At 41.3% G+C, this 21,072-nt stretch overlaps 1 pseudogene; it reads right to left on the reverse strand.

Moving 5' to 3' along the window:
* Positions 1-3,023: 3,023 nt before the first annotated feature.
* Positions 3,024-16,554, reverse strand: LOC103247158 (NBPF family member NBPF6-like protein; annotated as a pseudogene).
* Between the last annotated feature and the right edge of the window lie 4,518 nt (positions 16,555-21,072).

Below are 21,072 nucleotides of genomic sequence, written 5' to 3' on the forward strand. Positions count from 1 at the left end.
TGTTTATAGTAAACGTTCTTTTACAGTTAATGTTCTTTTGTGATTTTGCTTGATAAAAACGCTGAGCAAAAGTGAAAAATTTTTCTTTCTTTTCTTTTTCTTTTCTCTTTATTTTATTTTTTTATTTTTTGAGACAGTTTCACTCTTGTTGTCCAGGCTGGAGTGCAATGGTGCAATCTCAGCTCACCACAACCTCCACCCCTGGGGTTCAAGCAATTCTCCTGCCTCAGCCTCCCAAGTAGCTGTGATTACAGGCATGCACCACCACGCCCAGCTAATTTTTGTTTTCTTTTCTTTTCTTTTTTTTTTTTTTTTGCGTTTTTAGCAGAGATGGGGTTCCTCCATGTTAGTCAGGCTGTTCTCAAACTCCCGACCTCAGGTGATCCTCCCAAAGTGCTGGGATTACAGGCGCGAGCCACCACACCTGGCCAAAAGTAAAAATTTTCTAATTGCAATTCTTAACTACTTATGGATTGTGAAATCAATATAGTGGACTGCTTACTACTACAGGTTTTATTTAAATACTAGGTAGGGTGGATTACACATAGTAAAAGGTTTTTTAAAAAATGATCACAAAGAATTGGATATTTCTCACTGCATCTTGTGGTCAGAAAAGTTTGAGAAACTGCTCTACATAGGTAAATTATAGGTTCAATCTATCCATCTACCTCTTTTTCTCTTCTTTCCATGCTATGCAAACAAGACCATGGAGAGAGGAAGGCAAATTCCATCAACGGGTGGTATTAAGCCTTTTCTATGAGGTAGCTGCACATTTGGGACACTTCTATGCTGGTGACTTGAGATTCTAGTAGGTAGATGGTCCTTTTCATCTCTAGCCACATGTAAAAATTACTTGGGAGCTTTTTAAGACTACTAATGGCTTCCATCCACCTGGAAGCATTTAAGTCAGAATCTCTGTGTGTACAGTCCAGGCACTTGTGTTAGTTAAAAACCTCACCAGGCTTTATAATATGACAGAATGGTTTAAAGCTACTGAGTAGACCCACCCTATTTCCCACTATTGTCTTTGTTTCTCTTTCACCATAGGCTTCTTTCCCAATGAGAAAGTGAAGATGTCAGTCTCTTTTCACAGTCTCAAGTAAATCACTATCTTTCTCAATTGGACTGCTAAGGCAAAGATTTCTTTCCATTTATCCATCTGGATTTTTACAAAGCTGGCCTCTGGATTCCCTTTTCTCAAAGCTAATTCACCACAAAGGCACTGCTCAAGTCAAGGAGCTGGGCCTTCATACACCTGCACCTGTCAATCATGGGTAAATACTTTGCAGGCGGGGTTGCTGGTGCTGTGGGATTGACATAAACTCCCAGGTATTGCCAGCTCTGAGCCTCAGGCAAGCTTGTGACTAAGAGACTCCAGTAGTCTGAGGACAGTCCTTACTTAGAAGGGTCTTTGGAAGCAAAAACAAACACAGGCATGAGAGGGGGGAAAAAAAATCCCATGTGGTCTTGGCTTATACCTAACAGAACTTGTGCAAGAATGGATACTAAGGTGGGTATTGTACTCAGCAGAGCTTAGTAAATACCAAGTGTGGAGTTTAAGGGATAGGCTGAAGAGATTTTGCAGGTTTGTAAACATTTGTGCCAATTTGAACGTACTTTTGTTTGCGTTTGGTTTTTCTCCTCAGTGGTAAGAGCTAGGCACAATAAGGTAGCTAGGCTATTATAATTTGAATCAATACATTTTTATTTTGCCAAGGACCAATATGAACTATGACGATTTCAATTTTTTAGTACTTTATTTTCATCAGTTTGAAAATTAGGACTTTTGCTCCTTTTTTGGCTTATGGCACCTTTTTGGTTTTCACACTTTCTCAAAGACAAGTAACTTATAATCTAAATTATGATTGCTTATTCTTTCAGTACTCTAGGGAAAAGTTGATTTAATCTTGACAAAATGTATTCAATTAAAATAATTGTTCTCTTAAATCTTTTCTTTCCTTTCTTTCTTTCTTTCTTTCTCTCTCTTTCTCTCTCCTTCCTTCCTTCCCTCCCTTCCTTTCTTTCTTTCTTTCTTTTCTTCTCTTTTCTTTTCTTTTCTTTTCTTTTCTTTTCTTTTCCCTTCCTTCCTTCCTTCCTTCCTTCCTTCCTTCCTTCCTTCCTTCCTTCCTTCCTTCCTTCCTTCCTTCCTTTCTTTCTTTCTTTCTTTCTTTCTTTCTTTCTTTCTTTCTTTCTTTCTTTCTTTCTTTCATCTTGCTCTGTCACCCAGGTTACAGTGCAATGGTGCAATCTTGGCTCACTACAACCTCCACCTCCTGGGTTTACGTGATTCTCCTGCCTCAGCCTCCCGAGTACTTGGGACTACAGGCACGTGCCACCATGCCCTGCTAATATTTGTATTTTTGGTAGAGACGGGGTTTCACAATGTTGTTCTCTGAAATCTTTTCACCTTTTAAGCTTGTCCTTTTCCTCTCCAATTTGCAATAGTGGAGTGTGAGTGCACTGAAATACTATATTTCTTAGAGCTACTTATTCCTGGAGCCTGGCAATCTGGGAGCCTGGAGGGGGTGCATCTAGAAAGCAGCCGTCTCTAAGTTGAGAATAACTATGAGAATTGTGGGTTATAAGGCTTTGAGCAGCTCTGGCCTCCCCATCTTCTTTTGTTTTTATAGTGGGGTGTGACAAGAGAAGGGACCCATCTGAGAGTGACTTCATATTGTGGCCTTTCACCACTTACCTCTGGAAATTTGATTCAGGCAAGCCGGGGGAGTCTCCAGTATTCTTCTCTGAGAACTCTGTTTTCATTATACAGCTGGACAACAGAATCTATGATCTGCCTGTAGAGGTTAGAGGTGCATCCTGTTCCAGGAAATAATTACAATTTAGGGAAGTCATACACGTTTGCTTAAGAGAATGCTTTCTGCACATTCCATGTTCTTCCTCTCTATCTTAGCCTAGGGAGAAAACCGTGGGGACTCAGAGCTGGAACTTTAGTGTGATGGGACAGAAGCTAAATTTTCACATGATTCTGAACAAATGCCAGCACGTCACATGTATTATCCTGTTCAATGGCTGAAATATGAAGGAGGTTTTCCTGAAATAGTTGCTGCCTTGATATGGGAAGGGACCTGGTTACTGTTCTTCTGGCCCAGCACGATGTTGTGAAATGATGGCCTCTGTGTGAGAGCAATCGAAGAGGAGGGGGTTGGAGAGAACCACCTTGGGGTGGTAGAATGAAGAGTAACCAAGACATAAGGGAAGCTGATGAGGATGGCAGCAGAGGAAACTCTCATTCTGCTACATGAGGTGCTCAGAAACCTGGGTTCTAGTGAATGCCAATCACATAAGAAGCAGAGAGACAGCAGGCGGTGTACAGAAGCAGAGAGAAGACGGTGGACAGCCTGGGAATCACAAGAATGATTTTAGAGGTAGACACCTCTAAGATGGAGGCAAATCTTTAAGCCTATATATTCACCTATAAATAGGAATGATAGTAGCTGCCCTGCCTCTCTAGCTGGGACATTTGTAATGAATAAGTGAAGTAAAGTATGTCAAAGTGCTTGAAATCTATAAAACTCTGCCCCAGTCACAGGCCTTTAGAACAATACATATTGCCAGAAGCAGACCGACTTGGGCTTCTCCTACCATTTTTTCATCAAAGCTGCTGAGATGACGTTCCAGCTTTTCTCACAGGCAGTTGTTGATGACAAGGATCTCCTTCAGGTGCTGCCACTGGCTCTGGATCTCATCTTCTGCAACCATTCCACCAGGACATGGAATGAGATGGGAAATGAAGAATGCCGATCACTGAAGGGGTAGTCAGGGGCCTCTCATCAAGATCCCTGCCTTTCACCATTCTTTTGCCAACTTCATCTCATCAGGGAACATAAGGCAACTTTCTTTAATAGCTTTTAAGTTTCAAACAAAGCATGGCCAAGTGCTAAGCAAACTCCACAGGGATGCCTCCCACATGGAGATATGGGAAGTATAAGGCAGGTTGACAGGCATTGGGAAAACACTGGAGGTCTCTGAGTAGGGCTTTTCTAGCAGTAGAAAAGGTGTGACCACTTCCTTGAGATGACTTATAGGTACTAGGGAACATCTTCCTATCTACAAAATATCTCTCCTTTACATCTTTTGTTGTCGTTGTTGTTGTTGTTGTTTGACAGAGTCTCTTTCTGTCGCCCAACCTGGAGTAGTGAGCCACCATCTTAGCTCAAAGCATCTCCGTCTCCCAGGTTCAAAGGATTCTCATGCCACAGCCTCCCAAGTGGCTGAGACTACAGGCATGCACCACAATGCTTGGCTAATTTTTGCATTTTTAGTAGAGACGGGGTTTCAGCATGTTGGCCTGGCTGGTCTCGAATCCTGACCTTAAGTGATCCACCCATCTAGGCCTCCCAAAGTGCTGGGATTATAGGTGTGAGCCACCGTGCCCAGCCCTGAACATCTTTAACAGATGATAAAGACCTTCTTCTGCACCTTGTTGTGAAATTGGAAAGAGAAGTAAGGATGCCTTTGTCAGAGGATGGTATGAGTAATAAAAGTCACATACTTATACCCATCCCTGGCAAAATGACAAGCCTAATATGGTTTATATTACTGTGAAAGCTCAGTGAGTCTCTTTCTATTGTATAGAAGAGTATATAAAGCGTATAGTTCCCTAATAATCCAAACTTTTGCCCCAAAGTCAAGTCAAACATTCAAGTAAGGGAGAGGAGATATAGGTCAAGGTTTTAATCTATACACACACCAGTGAGGCACCAACCCAAAGGGCTCTTATATACCTAGAGAAGCTCCAATGGCGAGCGTGGAGTTATTCTGGGAAGAGGGCATGCTGGTGGCATTGCTGTTAGATTCAGCCTTTTCTCCAGCAGATAGCCTCATTGTTTATTTAGATTGAATTACAACACTGAGACTAAACTAACAGAGATTGTTAAAATACCTTGGTGCTGCACAAAGATTGAGAACCCTGGCTATTCACCAAAGGGTTGCCAAGACCAAAGTCTTTTCTTTATGGAAGTCCCCTGATATTCTAATAGTCAGATGGAACCTTATGGGAAAGCAAGCACCTGAGGGAGATGGAGACTAGAGCTTGAAACCCAGGAAGCATTATAATTGCACCTCCAAATATATGGACAAGCCTGCCAACATTCTTGGGATGCTAGAACAGCCTGGGAAAACTGTTCAGGAACTATAATCATCAAGAATATTTCAGGAAGGCTGGGTGAGGTGGCTCACGTCTATAATTCCAGCACTTTGGGAGCAGGGGTTGGCAAATTGCTTGACCTCAGGAGTTTGAGGCCAGCCTGGGCAACAAGGCAAGACCCTGTCTCTACCAAAAAGGCAAAAATATAGTTGGGAGTAGTTGCATGCATCTGTAGTCTCAGCTACTCAGGAGGCTGAGGTGAGAGGGTCATTTGATCCAAGTTGTAGGTTGTGGTGAGCTGAAATCATGCCACTGCACTCTAGCCTGGATGACAGAACAAGAGACCCTATCTCTCTCTCTCTCTCTCTCTCTATATATATATATATTATATATATATATACACACACACACACACAATTTTTTTTTTCTTCAGGAAAGATAAGATATCCCATTTTAAAGAAGGAGAGCTGTTAAACGGATTTGTACATGTGCTGCAGTAGTGGCAGAGAGTCTGCCATAATCTCTTCACTCTCTCTCCATTCTGGCCTGCTTTGAGTATACCAGCTTGCACATGCCATTCGGGGTCAGAGGGACTGAGGTGAGGACAGGAACAGAGCAAATTACTTGACCCAACAGGGAACTGTACTTGAGACTTGATCCCAGAGCTATGTTCAGCCTAATCACTTTTTTAAAGTGAATCTTCAGGGCCTGCCTGCAGAGAATAACATCTCTCAGTTTAGACAGAGGTGTTGAGCATGTAGAATGTAGGAGCTACTGAGATATTGACGGAGCTTTATTTTTCCTATCAAAGGAGCACTCACTGTATATCCAGAGCAGAGGAGTCTTCCTGTGCATCAAAGAGGAAGGCATTGCTGCTGGGAAGCTGGTGGGAGACATGGCAGCTGGAATGAGTCAAATGCTGTTTATCTAGTGAGTCCTCCAGGACTTCATCCATTTCTTCCTCCTAGACCTTCCTCCTGAGCCTGGTGGAGTAGGCAAGACAAGGGATTAAACCAAGGCAGCCTGGAACCACAGCTTCATAGCTAGTTCTGATCTGAAGCTCATGGAAGAGGCACCAAAACCAAATGGACCATCATATCAAAGATGAAGTATACAATCCACTTTTGACTGGGAGTATAGTGGGCCAAGAGTTAGTATAGAAGTGAAAACAGCAAGTGATCAGTGCATTGACCTCATAACACACAGATAAGGCAGCAGACTCAACAACTACTCTAAAATACACTCAGGGCACACAGGACACACAGAGATTCATACTATTGGCTTCAAAATGCTGTGTTCAAATTTTATTTAATATGATGTGGAGTGGTCCATTGAATACCAGCTCTTGAGACAACGCAACATCCCAGGGCTTTTGCAGATTTTAGACCCCTAGCTCTAAATACTTGGTATGGTTTCTGTTTATTTTCAAGGTAATTTTCTGGCTATAAAACATCTGCCAACATAATTCAGGACAACTGTGCAGAAACCAGATAGGCATCTCACTTTGGTTTGCAACCATATAGATTTTAAAGATACAGAAACCAGGGATCCCTGGTTAGTTTACTTTTCAGTAAGACTGACTAGTTAACTACGTGTGAGAAATTACTAGGAAATAAGAACCAATACAAGAATTGCAAAGAGAGCAGAGAACCATTTTTTAAAGGGTACATTGTATAATCAGTCAACAAAAAAAGGTACACTCAGCAGTTTCTGCTTTTTCTAGATCTGAGACCTTTAACCTCTTGAACCCTTGTTTCTGGAATTCTCTTTAGATTTGGTCAGTCCATTATCAGCCCCTTCATCATTCAGAGTTACCTGGAAGCCAATAGTCTTTGCCTGTCTTCATTTTTCTTACCATTGTGATTTTCTGCAAATCAAAATTAGAAAGAGCTAGTCAGAAATTAAGCAGGTCCCATTTCACACATTGCACACATGGGGCCTATATGATCAGGGACATAACACTTGACATGTGTGTTCAGAATGCTCTGTGAGAATTTTTGCAGGAGGCCTCAGGTTGTGTCTTTAGAGAAGTGGCCTGGCGGGCTTGCCTGAGCCCACTGGACAGGGTGTTCCTGATGTGGTGAATCATCACCATGATATCAGCTGTCTGAAGCAGAGCAAAAAGTTTAAAATGTCTTTTGTTCCCCAGTTCAAAGAATACTTGCCTGGCTGCCCTTTGGGCTTCTCCAGTTGTAACCTTCCTTCCTGCCACAGGCTGGTTGCCAGACCATGACTGTCCCCTTGCTACTCACACACAGAACCTGCTCCAGTCTCGGAGAGGACAAATAGCCCTGTCCTACCTCTGCTCCAAAAACAGAGGACTGCCCAGGTGCCTTCAAGTCTGTCCCCGTTGTGCTTCCTCCAATGTTCTTGGGGGTAATTCTTTTTCTCTTCTTCTCAGTTTGTTAGTGAGAATTGGGGGTGATTCTATGAAAAACATTCCAGTATAAATCAACTTTTCTAACATCAGTTTCTACTATATCCAGTGCCTAAACTTACCCCAAAAGATTTGGACAGTTTATCGGGACCTGAAAATGAATAAATAAATAACCCTGAAAGAGAAATACACTCATGAACATTAAGACACTACTTCAACCGATCTGTACAGCAGCCGTGGAATTAGGATTTGACCCACTTTACAAATGAGGAAAGAGAAATTCAAGAAGGATCAATCACTTGCACAAAGTTAGTAAATACAGCGCTGAGGCTAGAGCCTAGGTAATTCTGATTCTTAGTCCACGGATCTTCCCATTCTAACACGCTACCTTCTGTCATACTGTTCTTTCTGACCACAAAGATTGAATGGAGACTTCTGCTTCTGGCCAAGTTGGAGTAATAGGGACCAGATTTGTCCTCCACCTTAAACAACTAAGAAATTGGAAAAAGTATTTTAAACTCTAGCTTCAACGTTGGATGTAGTGCAGTACAGTACAGTGATCCCTGAGAGAGAGAAAATAAAAGAGATAAGTCCTGTGACTGCTCCAGTTTCCTGCCTGAGATTGTCAACTGCAGAGCAGGGAGCGAGGACCCAGGCAGAGCCTGGTAGTAAGTTTGAAGAAGTCAGGGTGGCTAGACATCACAGGACAGACTAGAGAATAGATTACTGCACAGACAGAATGCCTTGGATAGCTGTCTTCAATCTTCAGCTGAGTACTGATTAGTACATGTATTTGAGGAAATTATGCAAAGCAGGGAAAAGAACTTCCTAAAAGGAATAATCTCTGTAGCTCATACAGAGTTTGCAACATTTGGTGTTTCCATCAGCTAGAGTGAAAATCCCTTTTAATAGAGGGAGCATTGCTTAGAACAGGAGTCGCCAACCCCCAGCATTGGTCCATGGCCTGTTAGGAATGGGGCCGCACAGCAGGAGGTGAGCAGCCAGCCAGAAAGCATTACTGCCTGAGTTCTACCTCCTGTCAGATCAGCGCTGGCATTAGATTAGCATTGGAGCACAAATCCTATTGTGAACTGTACATGCCAGGGATCTATGTTGCATGCTCCTTATGAGACTCTAACTAGTGCCTGATGATCTGAGGTGGAACAGTTTCCTACTGAAACCACCCAACTCCCAACCCCTACCATCCCACCCCCACCTTGTCTGTGGAAAAATTGTCTTTCGTGCAACCAGTCCCTGGTGCCAAATCTGTGGGAGATCACTGGCTTAGAATCTTCAAAAGAGTGTTTCCCCCAATGTAAACTATGGACTTTGTGTGATAATGACATGTCAATGTAAGTTCATCAACTGTAACAAATGTACCATTCTGGGGAGAGATGCTGATAGCCTAGGAGGCTATGCATGTGTGCAGGCAGCGGGTATATGGGAACTTTTTGTACTTCCTGCTCAATTTTGCTGTGAATCTGAAACTTCTCTAAAAAATAAGGTCTATTTTCTTAAAAGTCATATTGCCTCCATAGTGTGAAAAAAAATAGCAGTTGACTAATAGCTGTTCTTATCCTGCTTAAAAAATTTAAAAAGCCAGCTTTAAAAGATGCAAATTGATTTTAAGTAACTTTATTGTATACCAAAACAAAGCTAAAATAGTTTTAACACAAAATGCAAAAAAATTCAGCACTCAATAAGTTACAATTCGCAATGTCTAACACCAAATCAAATAACGTTAGGAACGCAGAGAGACAGAAAACTGTAATCCATGGTATGAAGGGGAAAAAAAAAAATCAATCTGCTTAAACTGACTTAGAAAGGACACATCAAGTGAGAATTAAAAAATCAATAGAAAGGACACAGATGACAGAATCTGTAGACAAGGACATTGAAACAAATATAACTATATTCCTTGTATTAAAGAAGCTAGGCCAGGTGTGGCAGCTCATGCTTGTAATCCTGGCACTTTGCGAGGCCAAGGTGGGTGGGTCACCTGCGGTCAGGAGTTGGCGACCAGCCTGGCCAATGTGGTGAAACACCATCTCTCTGAAAAATATGAAAATTGGCTGGATGAGGAGGCATATGCCTGCAATCCCAGCTACTCAGGAGGCTGAGGCACAAGAATCACTTGAATCCAGGAGGCGAAGTTTGCAGTGAGCTGAAATCTCACCATTGTACTTCAGCCTGGGCAACAGAACGAGACTCTGTCTCAAAAAATAGAATAAAATAAAATAAACAACCTAGAGGAAAATATGAAATGATGAAGAGTTACATAGAAGGTCTTTAAAAAAAGATATAAATTAAATTTACATGAAAAATAAAGTCTGAGATGAAAATACACTGGATAGGATTAACAGCAGATTAGATGCTGCTGAAGAAAGATTAACCAATTTCAAGACATGGAAATAGAAACAAAGAGAGAAAAAAATGATACAACAAAAATGAACAGACCATTAGTCAGCTGTGGTAAAATTTCAAAGCAGCTAATACAAATATAACTGGAGTCTTTGAATGAGAGGCTAGAGAGAAAGAAGAGAATATATATTATATAGATTTGATATACATGTGCCATATATAATATATTGTATATGCCATATATAAGACATATATGTCATTATTATTCAAATTTGAGGAGAACTATAAACATGCAGATGCAAGAAACTAGATAAAGTAAAACAATATGTAAAAGATAAAACTATACAAGGTCTTATCTTAACTAAACTGCTTCAAACCAGTGATAAATAGAAAATCTCAAAAGTGGCCAGAGGAAAAATGACATATTATGTACAGAGGAACAAAAATAAGAATTACGGTAGACTTCTTGTTGTTAACAATGTAATCCAGAAGACAGTGGAATATCACTTTTCAAACACTTTAAAAACAAAAACTGTCAACTAGAATCCTACATCCAGTGAAAATATCTTCCAAAATGAAAGTGAGTTCTTATGCTCATCAAGATGAAGTAATCCACTATACTCTATCTCTCTTACTGATTGAAACTAAGAACTCTCAGGCCAGGCACAGTGGCTCACATCTGTAATCCCAGCACTTTGGGAGGCCAAAGCAGGTGGATCACGTGAGCTCAGTAGTTCAACACCAGCCTGGGCAACATGGAGAAACCCTGTCTCTACAAAAAATACAAAAGTCAGCCAGGCGTGGTGGCACACACCTGTAGTACCAGCTACTTGGGAGGCTGAGGTGGGAGGAATGCTTGAGCCCAGGAGGCACAGATCACAGTCAGCCAAGATCGTGTCACTGAACTCCAGCTTGGATAAGAGAGCAAGACTCTGTCTCAAAATAAAAAACAAAACTCAGAACTCTTGAAAGAATATGAAAAGTGATTACCTGAGTGCTCTAAAGAGAAAACAATAGAATGCAGTAAAACCATAGTCAAAACTAAGATAAAATTTACAATGGAGATAACTCTGCATTTTTTCTCCCCACTTTGGGGCACATGGGAGGAGCTAAGGGTCTTCAGAGCCTGTAGCCAACTTACCTGTGGCAAGTTTTCTGACAAGAACCTCTGTCAGCTGGCTTCCTTGTACCATTTGCTCACAGAATCTCTGTCTCTGGTAGTAGGCAATGCCAGTGTTCCTGAGAAGGCCCTCAAAAGACTTGACTGTGTTCTTCACATGCTGGGTGAAAAGCTAGTAGACACCTCTCCCTTCCTGTATCTTCTGTAGAAAGTGGGTCAGTTCTTCAGCCTGAGCCTGAATTAAGGGATCATGTACCTTAAGGTGGGAAAGAGGAGTAAGAGGGAATGTAGTGAATAATAGGTTATAGAAGTTTCAGAGGAGACATCTCTTAGAATCCCTGTGAGGAACTCCCAAGCTGAATTCTTTTTTTTCTTTTTTCTTTTCTTTTCTTTCTTTCTTTTTTTTTTTTTTTTTTGAGACAGTCTCACTCCGTTGCCCAGGCTGGAGTGCAGTGATGTGATCTCAGCTCACTGCAGCCTCTGCCTCCGCCTCTGCCTCTGCCTCCGCCTCTGCCTCTGCCTCCGCCTCCCAGGTTCAAGCAATTCTCTTGCCTCAGCCTTCCAAGTAGCTGGGACTACAGGTGCCCATCACCATGCCAGGATAATTTATATATTTTTTGTAGAGATGGGGTTTTGCCATGTTGGTCATGCTAGTCTTGAACTCCTGACCTCAAACGATTCATGCACCTCACTGTACCAAAGTGCTGGGATTACAGGCATGAGCCACCGCCCCTGGCCCAAGATTAATTCTTGTACAAGTTGTGTGACTTGCCTGTGGCAGAAGGAATGAAGAAACAGCCTTGGGGTTGTCTGTTATTTTACTAACTTTGCTTTAAAAAGATGCCCCTTTGGTTCCCCACTTTAGCCCAAGTACACTTTTGTACAATATACATTAAGCATTATATAGTAACTGGCAAAAAAAAAAAAAAAAGCCAGGTTCAAAAATGTTGGCCAGGTATCTCTGGTGTTATTGAAAGTTAAAAAGAAAAATCAGTGAAAAGGTCAAGAAGGGCAATATTCTTTTGAATGACATGAAGATAGACCATAATCAGTAAGAAGGCAATTATAACTAAAGTTCTGGCCGGGTGCAGTGGCTCACGCCTGTAATCCCAGCACTTTGGGAGGCCGAGGCAGGCAGATTACCTTAGGTCAGAAATTTTGAGACCAGCCTGGCCAACATGGCGACACCCCATCTCTACTAAAAATACAAAAATTAGCTGGCATGGTGGTGTGTGCCTGTACTCTCAGCTCCTTGGGAGGCTGACTTAGGAGGATCGCTTGAACCTGGGAGGTGGAGGCTGCAGTGAGCTGAGATCACACAACTGCACTCTAGCCTGGGCAACAGGGTAAGACTCCATCTCAAAAAAAAAAAAAAAAGTAAAGTTCTGAGTAGTAATTTCATTACTCTATTGGGATTTCATTGTTTTCTAATTATTGTATAAGCATTTCTCATGGTGATATGGTTTGGCTCTGTGTCCCCAACCAAATCTCATGTTGGATTGTAATCCCCAGTGTTGGGGGAGGGAACAGCTGGAAGGTGACTGGATCATGGGGGCGGGTTTCCCCCTTGCTGTTCTCGTGATAGTGAGTGAGTTCTCATGAGGTCTGGTTGTTTGAAAGTGCAGCACCTCCCTCTTTGCTCTCTCTCTCTCTCTCTCTCCTCTTCTGGCCATGTGAAGACCATGCCTGCTTCTCCTTCGACTTCCACAATGATTGTAAGTTTCCTGAGGCCTGCCCAGAAGCAGAAGCCTGTACAGTCCACAGAACCATGAGCCGATTAAACCTCTTTTGTTTATAAATCACCCAGTCTCAGATACATGTTTATAGCAGTGTGAGAATGGACTAATACACGTGGGTTCCAACGTGGAGTGTGGGCTCTGTGAGTCTAAGGACAGTGCCACCTATTACCCAACTTACAGCACCCGGTAGTATGTACACATACAAGTAGTTAGTTATTCAGTTAATGTTTAGAACCATGTAGTCCCAGAGCTGGACTGAACATTTACAGTCATCTACCCCATCTCATGCTTGAGTTTTCTCCCTGTTATTCTTCTAAGTAGTTATCCTCAGGTCCTCTTTCAAACTCTATTCCTTAGAGTTACTAGAAAGTGTCAGGGGAAGTAAAGACACATACTGGGGAAAAGCAGGGGCTCCAGACCTGTCCCCCCTTCAATCAAATCTCTCTGCTTTGGTGAGTTTTACACATTTGAGCTTCTATGATTTCATTTCAACAAAGCATTAAAAGAAGTGTCGAATGCTACAATCTACGTTATGTCTGAAACCCTCTAAAGATAGTCAGTGCTGGTCCTGAGCAAATTAATAATTCATTTTCCACACAATAGCTGCTCAATCATCTATCTATCCAATAGCCCTACCAGTTAATGCTCCACCTAGTGTAACATTTTTTAAAAAAGTTTGGAGGAGAAACATTCTTATCATGAAAGGCACTTTGGAAAGTTTGAAAATATCTCTTACAGAAAATGTTAATGACAATCACCACATCTATAAACGGGAACAAATATAATAATTATAGAAAATAGTTGTTCAGAGTTTTATATGTGTTAGAGATGGTTCTAACTACTTGCAATTGTGCATTTAATCTTCATAACCCTCTAAGGTCTGTCAGTATTTCCATTTTATAAATGAGGTAGCCTAGGTTAATGACATGCAGAAAAGTGAAGTAAATTTGATCAAGCACACACAAATAGAAGCCACATTGCTATTATGCCAACACAGGCAGCTGTCTCCATTTTACTAATGTGCTATTTAATGGAAAACCCTAGACACCTAACTAGACTATAGCCTCATTGTGTCTTAGTCTAGTTCTGTGTCTGCCTCATACATTTCTGCCCTTCTCCTTGCACAAATTTTCTCTTTGTTCTACCAGCCTAGGCTGCCCCACTTCAAACAGTATTTATACATGTCCCACAGAGGTACCTCCTTACTGGAGCCTTGCAGCTGGCCTCGGCAATTCGGCCAGCTTCCTCTCCTGAAACTGCAGCTCCTCCTCCAGCACAGATTTTATAAGTTCTTTGCACTCTTCACACTCTGAGAAAAGACAGACATGCCTGCATCATGGAAGGCTGGACGTGCTGCTATGGTCACTGCCTGCAGGACAGGAGGCAGGGTCTATGTCAAGGATAAAAGTATCCCCAGTACTAGGCTTTACACTGGGATTTCCGTATCTTTATTCCTCAGTCTCTCAACTACTCCCCGTTTTAGAGATGAGGAAAGAAGAACCCATAGGCTGATAAAACAACTTGACAAGATGATTCAACTGGAATGAGACAGTCAGAATTCACATCCCCTGAGGTCTGACTCCACATCTTTTTTTCTTTTTTCTTTTTTTTTTGAGATGGAATCTCACTTTGTTGCCCAGATTGGAGTGCAGTGGCATGATCTTGGTTCACATCAACCTCTGACTCCCGGGTTATTCTCCTGCCTCAGTCTCCCAAATAGCTAAGATTACAAGTGTGCACCACCACACCCTGCTAGTTTTTGTATTTTCAGTAGAGACAAGGCTTCACCATGTTGGCCAGGCTGGTCTCGAACTCCTGACCTCAAATGATCTACCCACCTTGACTTTCCAAAGTGCTGGGATTACAGTAAGTGTGCCAATGTGCCTGGCCATGACTTCAAATCTTAAGGCCAATTTACCAAACCTTACAGCCTCTTAAATAAAACATGAACATAAGGCCAAGAAATAATGGCTTCCTGTGTCACTTCCTGTGTTTGGGAAGATACTAAGAACTGTAGGACTGATGGTTCTCCTGCTTCAAGAGTTTCAATAATCCCAAAATATTTCAAAGATTTAAACATTTATCTGTATACAACTGTGTAAAACTGTATATGGAGGAGAACGATCCAAATGATATATGCCCAAAAGCTAATAGGTGGTAGGTGGTATTTTGAAGGGAGAACCAACACATAGTGTTTGTCATGGTACTGTTGCAGTAGGTTTTTAAGAATTATCATCATGTGATCATCACCACTATCCAAAGAGGTAGTTACTACTCTATTACCATTACAGATAAGGAAACTGAGGCACAGTGACGATAAGTAAGATTTGAACCCAGGAAATTTGGCCCTAGGGTATATGCTCTTTAATCACTGCACAATAGTACCTTTATACTAAGGTCTTAGGTAATATGATTCTTCTTCTCTAGCTTGAGAATTTTTTTTTCCTACAATTATAATGAATGAAGTTTTTTTTAAACTAGTTTTTCCACACACCAAAGCTCATCTTTTCACTTCTTTAGTAAGTGGGCTTTTGGCTTTACTTTTCTATCACAGTAAGTTAGACTGCAACTTTTAGTCACCCCCCCACGCAATGATTTATTTTAAAATAATTGTAGAAATTGGAAAGCAAATTCAATTTCAATGTTAACCAGAATCCTCTTCTAATTAATATCCCTGATCCTCTCATGCCCTTGTTCCCATGTTTCCTTGTCATTACAGCTTCTCTCTTCCCCGACTATTAGTAACAGGTTTGGGGTTTTACAGTGGATTTCCAAATGTGAGAGCTGACTGTGGAGAGGAAAGGGTCAGCCCCTAACCTGGCCTGACCTTCTACTGAGAACGGCGGTCTGCTCCACTTGGCCTTGTTCTCATTTTGGCCATATGTCTCATAGCTCTGATCCTGGACGTCCACCTGCAGTTGCTTGCTGTCTGTAAAGCTGGTACTCAGAGACAGAAAGGGTGTTACAAAGTCTCTGATTTTTCTGGAAATACCCTCAATCTAACCAGAGCATGAGGAATGGCTTATTTGAACTTTTGTGGGAAGAGAATCTTGATCCAGGTATCATAAAGACTTTTCTCCATGTCTGCTACTGAAGTTCGCACCTCCACATATCTGTGACTCATTTGAGAATAAGTAGTTTTAAGTTCCTTCAAGGCAGATAGGGTATATACTATTACCTCTTTCACCCCTGGTGCTGTTGGCACAGTGCTGTGCAAATGAGTGTGCTTTAAAAAGTTTAAATTGAATCCTGAGATGTTTTAACCAATAGTGATGTTACTTGTTTGTAGAAGCTGATACTCATTGCTGAGAGGGGAAAGACAGTTTCATGCCTAAACCAAGGTTTTGGTCTCTATTCCTCACTACACTCGCCCTGCAAACTTTACACCTTTGTGCCTCAGTTTTTCTGTCCTTGGCAAATTGAGAGTAAAATGCCCACTTCTACCTTTTTGGGAGAGTAGTCAGGATAAAATTAATTTTGATAGAGAATAAAGTCTGCAGTGTTTCATTTCACAGAGGAAAATGGACAATCATTTATCACTTTGGTGACCATGCCCCTGTGGGACCTACTGTATTTCTGCAGGTGATTGGCCAGGGAGTAGGCAGTAGCTTTGGATGTCAGGAATTTCTCTGTGAGGTCTCGGAAGTTCTGTTTGCATTTTTCCAGTTCAGAGCGCAAGTACTGATTGGTTTCCAGGATGCTCATTTCTGCCCTTGGACCAGAACAAGTGGTGGGAGATACGGCCATGCTGAAGCTTGTGGAGGAAGTGGAATCAGAGCCTAGGGAGAATAAACCCAAACAAATAATACATTAAAAACAAATGCATGGATTATGGTAATGGTTGCACCACTTGGGTAAATTACTAAAAATTATTGAACTGTACAATTATAATGGGTAAATTTTATAGTATGTAAATTATACCTCAATAAAATTTCTTTACATTAAACAAAGGATTTAAATAAGTCAAAAGAAAGCAGATCTGATTCATAACTTACTTTTGGGATAAACTTTGTCAGCATCCCACAACTCTGAGAATCCTTAGCCACAAAAACAAGGCACAAGGTGCCTGAGCTTAGAATCTAAGGTACTGTCTGTGGTTCAGGCTCTGATAGGAATACTAGAGATAAGACCCAGTGCCAGGTAATGGTCTGGAGTAACGATAACAGAATTAGAAGGTGAGGGTGTCATGGAATGTTAGGATCTCTGCCTTCCAGATGTCTAGGCCATGTGGAAACACAAGGTCTCTTCTGAAGGTCACCACCAATGGAGACAACTCTCCCTCAGCAGTCATTCTCAGTATTTGTATACCCTTGTGACAATACCACAAGCCTATCTTTTTCTAAAATTTAACCATATTTTCATTGTTTATTATTGCAAATGCATAGAAAACTTCAAGGAATACATATTTCCTCAAGTTCTATCGTTGTCTTAAGGACTGTCATGAAGTCATTTTCTTCCTAATGAAAAATTTAACACTTTTAGATAGTCTTGATGTTCTTCTTTGGTTCTCCAGTTTTACACATCATTTATATTATAAGAAAAAAATCCTGAATATTCTGCTCAGTGTGTGAATAATTGATTTATATGGATTTAGAGGCCAGGTGCAGTGGTTCACACCTGTAATCCCACCACTTTGGGAGACCAAGGTGGTCGGATCACTTGAGCTCAGGAGTTTGAGACCAACCTGGGCAGCAAGGCGAAACCCTGCCTCTACAAACAATTTTTAAAAATTAGCTGGGCATAGGGCTGGGCATGGTGGCTCATGCCTGTAATCCCAGCACTTTGGGAGGCCGAGGCGGGTAGATTATGAGGTCAGGAGACGGAGACCATCCTGCCTGACACAGTGAAACCTCGTCTCTACTAAAAATACAAAAAATTAGCCGGGTGTGGTGGTGGGTGCCTGTAGTCCCGGCTACTTGGGAGGCTGAGGCAGGAGAATGGCGTGAACCTGGGAGGCAGAGCTTGCAGTAAATGGAGAAAGCGCTACTACACTCCATCCTGGGCAACAGAGCGAGACTCCACCTCAAAAAAAAAGAAAAAAAAAAAAATTAGCCGGGCATAGTGTGGCGTGTCTGTAGTCCCAGCTATTCAGGAGACTGATGTAGGAGGATCGCTTGAGTTCAAGTGTTTTTTGCTGCAGTGAACCAAGATCATGCCACTGCACTCCATGCTGGATAACAAAGTGAGACCCTGTCTCAAAAAATAAAAGCAAAATAAGTAATAAAAGGATTCTGGTCAGTGTCTTAATATACTTCTTGCTGCAAACCAATGTTATAGTGGCATCTTTTCCCCCACTGGGGACCCATGTTAGGTTTTTGGTTTTTTTTTAGACAGGGTCTAGCTTTGCTGCTCAACCTGGAGTGCGATGGTGTGATCACAACTCACTGCAACCTCAAACTCCCAGGCTCAAGGGATTCTCCTGCTTTAGCCTCCTGAACAGCTCAGACTACAGGTACATGTAACCACCCTCAGCTATTTTGTGTGTGTTTGTGTATGGGGTCTTACTATGTTGCCCAGGCTGGTCTCAAACTCCTGGGCCCGAGTTATTCTCACACCTTGGCCTCCAAAAGTATTGGAATTATGGGCGTAAGCCACCACACCTGGCCCATGTTGGCTTTTCACTTAACTTGAGGACAAGTTTGATATTCATAACTCCTAACCCCACTCTCCTCTTCTATGTGTGGGGTGCTTTGTGTTATAATCTCTATATACATATTTTTTGCTTGTCACTTATGATTTTCATTCTCACTCCACGGGCTTTCTTTCCAATTTATCACAATCACTGAAATAATGTATGTATATCTCTTTAAATACATGTAGTGGCCACCTAATTTGGAAAGACTTATAAACTGATACTATTTGTTTGAAGCAGTTTTTATGGAACACTAATTATTTGCATTGAGCCAAAGCCATTGGCCTGAGGATATATTCTCAGACAGAGCATGGTAAAAATCAAAGTCATGAGTCTGTGGTGGTTGGTGGTGATCAACAGCATTCCTGTGCAATGGGGTTTAGTGGGAGAGAAACTGAAGTTTTAAAGACAGGCATAGATAGACAGAAGAGAAGTGATCCTCTGATGTACCTCTTCACTTCCTATGTATCAATTCCTCCCTGATTTTGTGAGACTGAGATAGGGAGACTCTTATGGAATATCTGTCCTTTCCCTTCAGCTGCCTGACTTTCCTGGGCTACTGGCCTACACATGTGTAACCATGGTCACCTCCACATTCATGACAAACAGAAGGAAGCAGGACGAACAAACTGCATACCCTCCATGCTAACCTGAAACTATAGTGTTTAATAGTATTAGTTTATGAGATATATCAGAAGCTATATGATTTTAGTCCTTTTAAATTTATTAAGATTTATGTTAAGGGCTAGCATATGGTCTATTCATTAGAACGTCCCATGTGTGCTTGAGAGGAAGTGTATTCTGTTTCTGTTGAGTGGAGTATTCTATAGATGTCTGGTAGGTTATGTTATTTAAATCTTTTATTTCTTTACTGGTCTTCTGCGTAGTTGCTCTATCCATTATTGAAAGTTGTGGTATTAAAGTCTCCATCTACTATTGTTAAATTGTCTATTTCTCTCTTCAATACTGTCAGTTTTTGCTTCCTGTGTTTTGAAGCTCTGTTAGATGCATGTGTATTTATAATTATACTCTCTTCCTGATGGATTAACCCTTTTATCATTACAAAATATTCCTCATTGTCTTTGGTAACTTTTTTGTCTTAAAAAGTCTCTTGTTTATTTTGTCTGGTATTAGGATAGTTGTTACTGAAACACCAGAGGTTTGACTTAATACTTGCTGCTCGCTGCACAGAAAGCCAATCACTGAACCAACTAGTATTGTCAGGGAAAAAGGCTTTCATCAGGTATTGCAACTTAGGAGATGCGAGATCAGTCTCAAATCCATCTTCCTGATCAACGAAAATTCAGAGTTTAGATAGCAGGGAAGAAATGGAACTACATGTAGGAAAACAGGAATTACAGAGAGTTAAGAAAAAGGAACTGGTCAACAGGAAGCATGTGGTCACTTAGGCAATTATGATGGAATAAGGGGTCTGACATCTCATTGTCCAGATGTGGTACGCTGGTAAATTTCAGTTCTTTGATACTATCTGGAAGGCCCCATGGTTGGTTTCCTGAGAAAGGAACTCAGATAATACAAATGTAACTTTCTCAAATTTCAAAAGACTGAAAGGGTCAATTTCCTGTTTATTCAAAAGAAACCGTAAACATCAGTTCTATGGGACAATTGGGTTGGTTTAAAACTCACTTCAGCTTTCTTATGCTAATTACATAATTATGTTACATTGCATGGCAAAGGGATTTTGCAGATACAATTAAATTAACCTTAAAATGGTGAGATTATAAAGGTTGACTAATGTAATAACATGGGCCTTTAAAGTCTGGGTCTAGAGATCAGAGGTCAGTGAACTAGGAAGTCAGAGAGATCCAAAACATGTTAGTGATTCAATGAGGAAGAAACCCTTCATTGCTGACTTTGAAGATGGTGAGAGTCACAAATAAAGTCCTCAGTCCAACAGCTTCATAATTAGTACTACCTGCAAATATGAGCTAAGAATATTTTTAAATGCATTTACAATATGTGGTGAACAGATTCACATTGTCTCTGCCTACTCTTCTCTTTAGCTTTGTCCCTGCATGCTACTATGTCTGTCTACACGGGGGGACACAAACACCAGGCCTTTGTGCAGCCTTCTCTCCTCTCCTGGATTGCTATTGCTCACTAGAGCCAGATAGCACTGCTGAAGGTGGCTGAGTACAGGCAACTGATGGTGTTGGAAGCCATAGGTCCTTGATTAATTCAGCCGAGATTGCACCACTGCACTCCAGCCTGGGTGATCGAGTGAGACTCCGTCTTAATAAACAAACAAACAAACAAACAAGCAAAAGCTGCCCATGAAAGGGGAAAGGATCAATCCAAAAAGTCAAAAGCCACACAAATATCAAGCCAAAATAAACTGGTTCCCTGGCTGGAAATTGAACCCAGGCTATTGCAGCAAAAGCACAGAACTTTAAGTACTGAACTGCAAGGTAGAGCATTTTAAGGGTAGCTATGACACTAGCATGTGCCTTTCTTTTAACTTGATCTTCCATCAACTGTTTAAAATCAGAGATCTCTAAATTTTTTTAAATTCAGGTGTCTAACTAATTTAAGGGATCCATCTTCAGTCCACTGGCAACTAGAATTTCCAATGGTGTAATTATTCCAATAGCAATGCAACCAAATAGCCTCTTTGTGGAAAGCCCAGGATGTCATTTTCCAGGTTAACTTCCTGGGAAGGTCATACAAGAGGCAATCCCAATGATTCCCCTCCAAGAAAAAAGTTCAATGTAAGGA

The sequence above is a fragment of the Chlorocebus sabaeus genome, chromosome 20 (assembly GCF_047675955.1).
Source record: "Chlorocebus sabaeus isolate Y175 chromosome 20, mChlSab1.0.hap1, whole genome shotgun sequence".
NCBI classification, from domain to species: domain Eukaryota; kingdom Metazoa; phylum Chordata; class Mammalia; order Primates; family Cercopithecidae; genus Chlorocebus; species Chlorocebus sabaeus.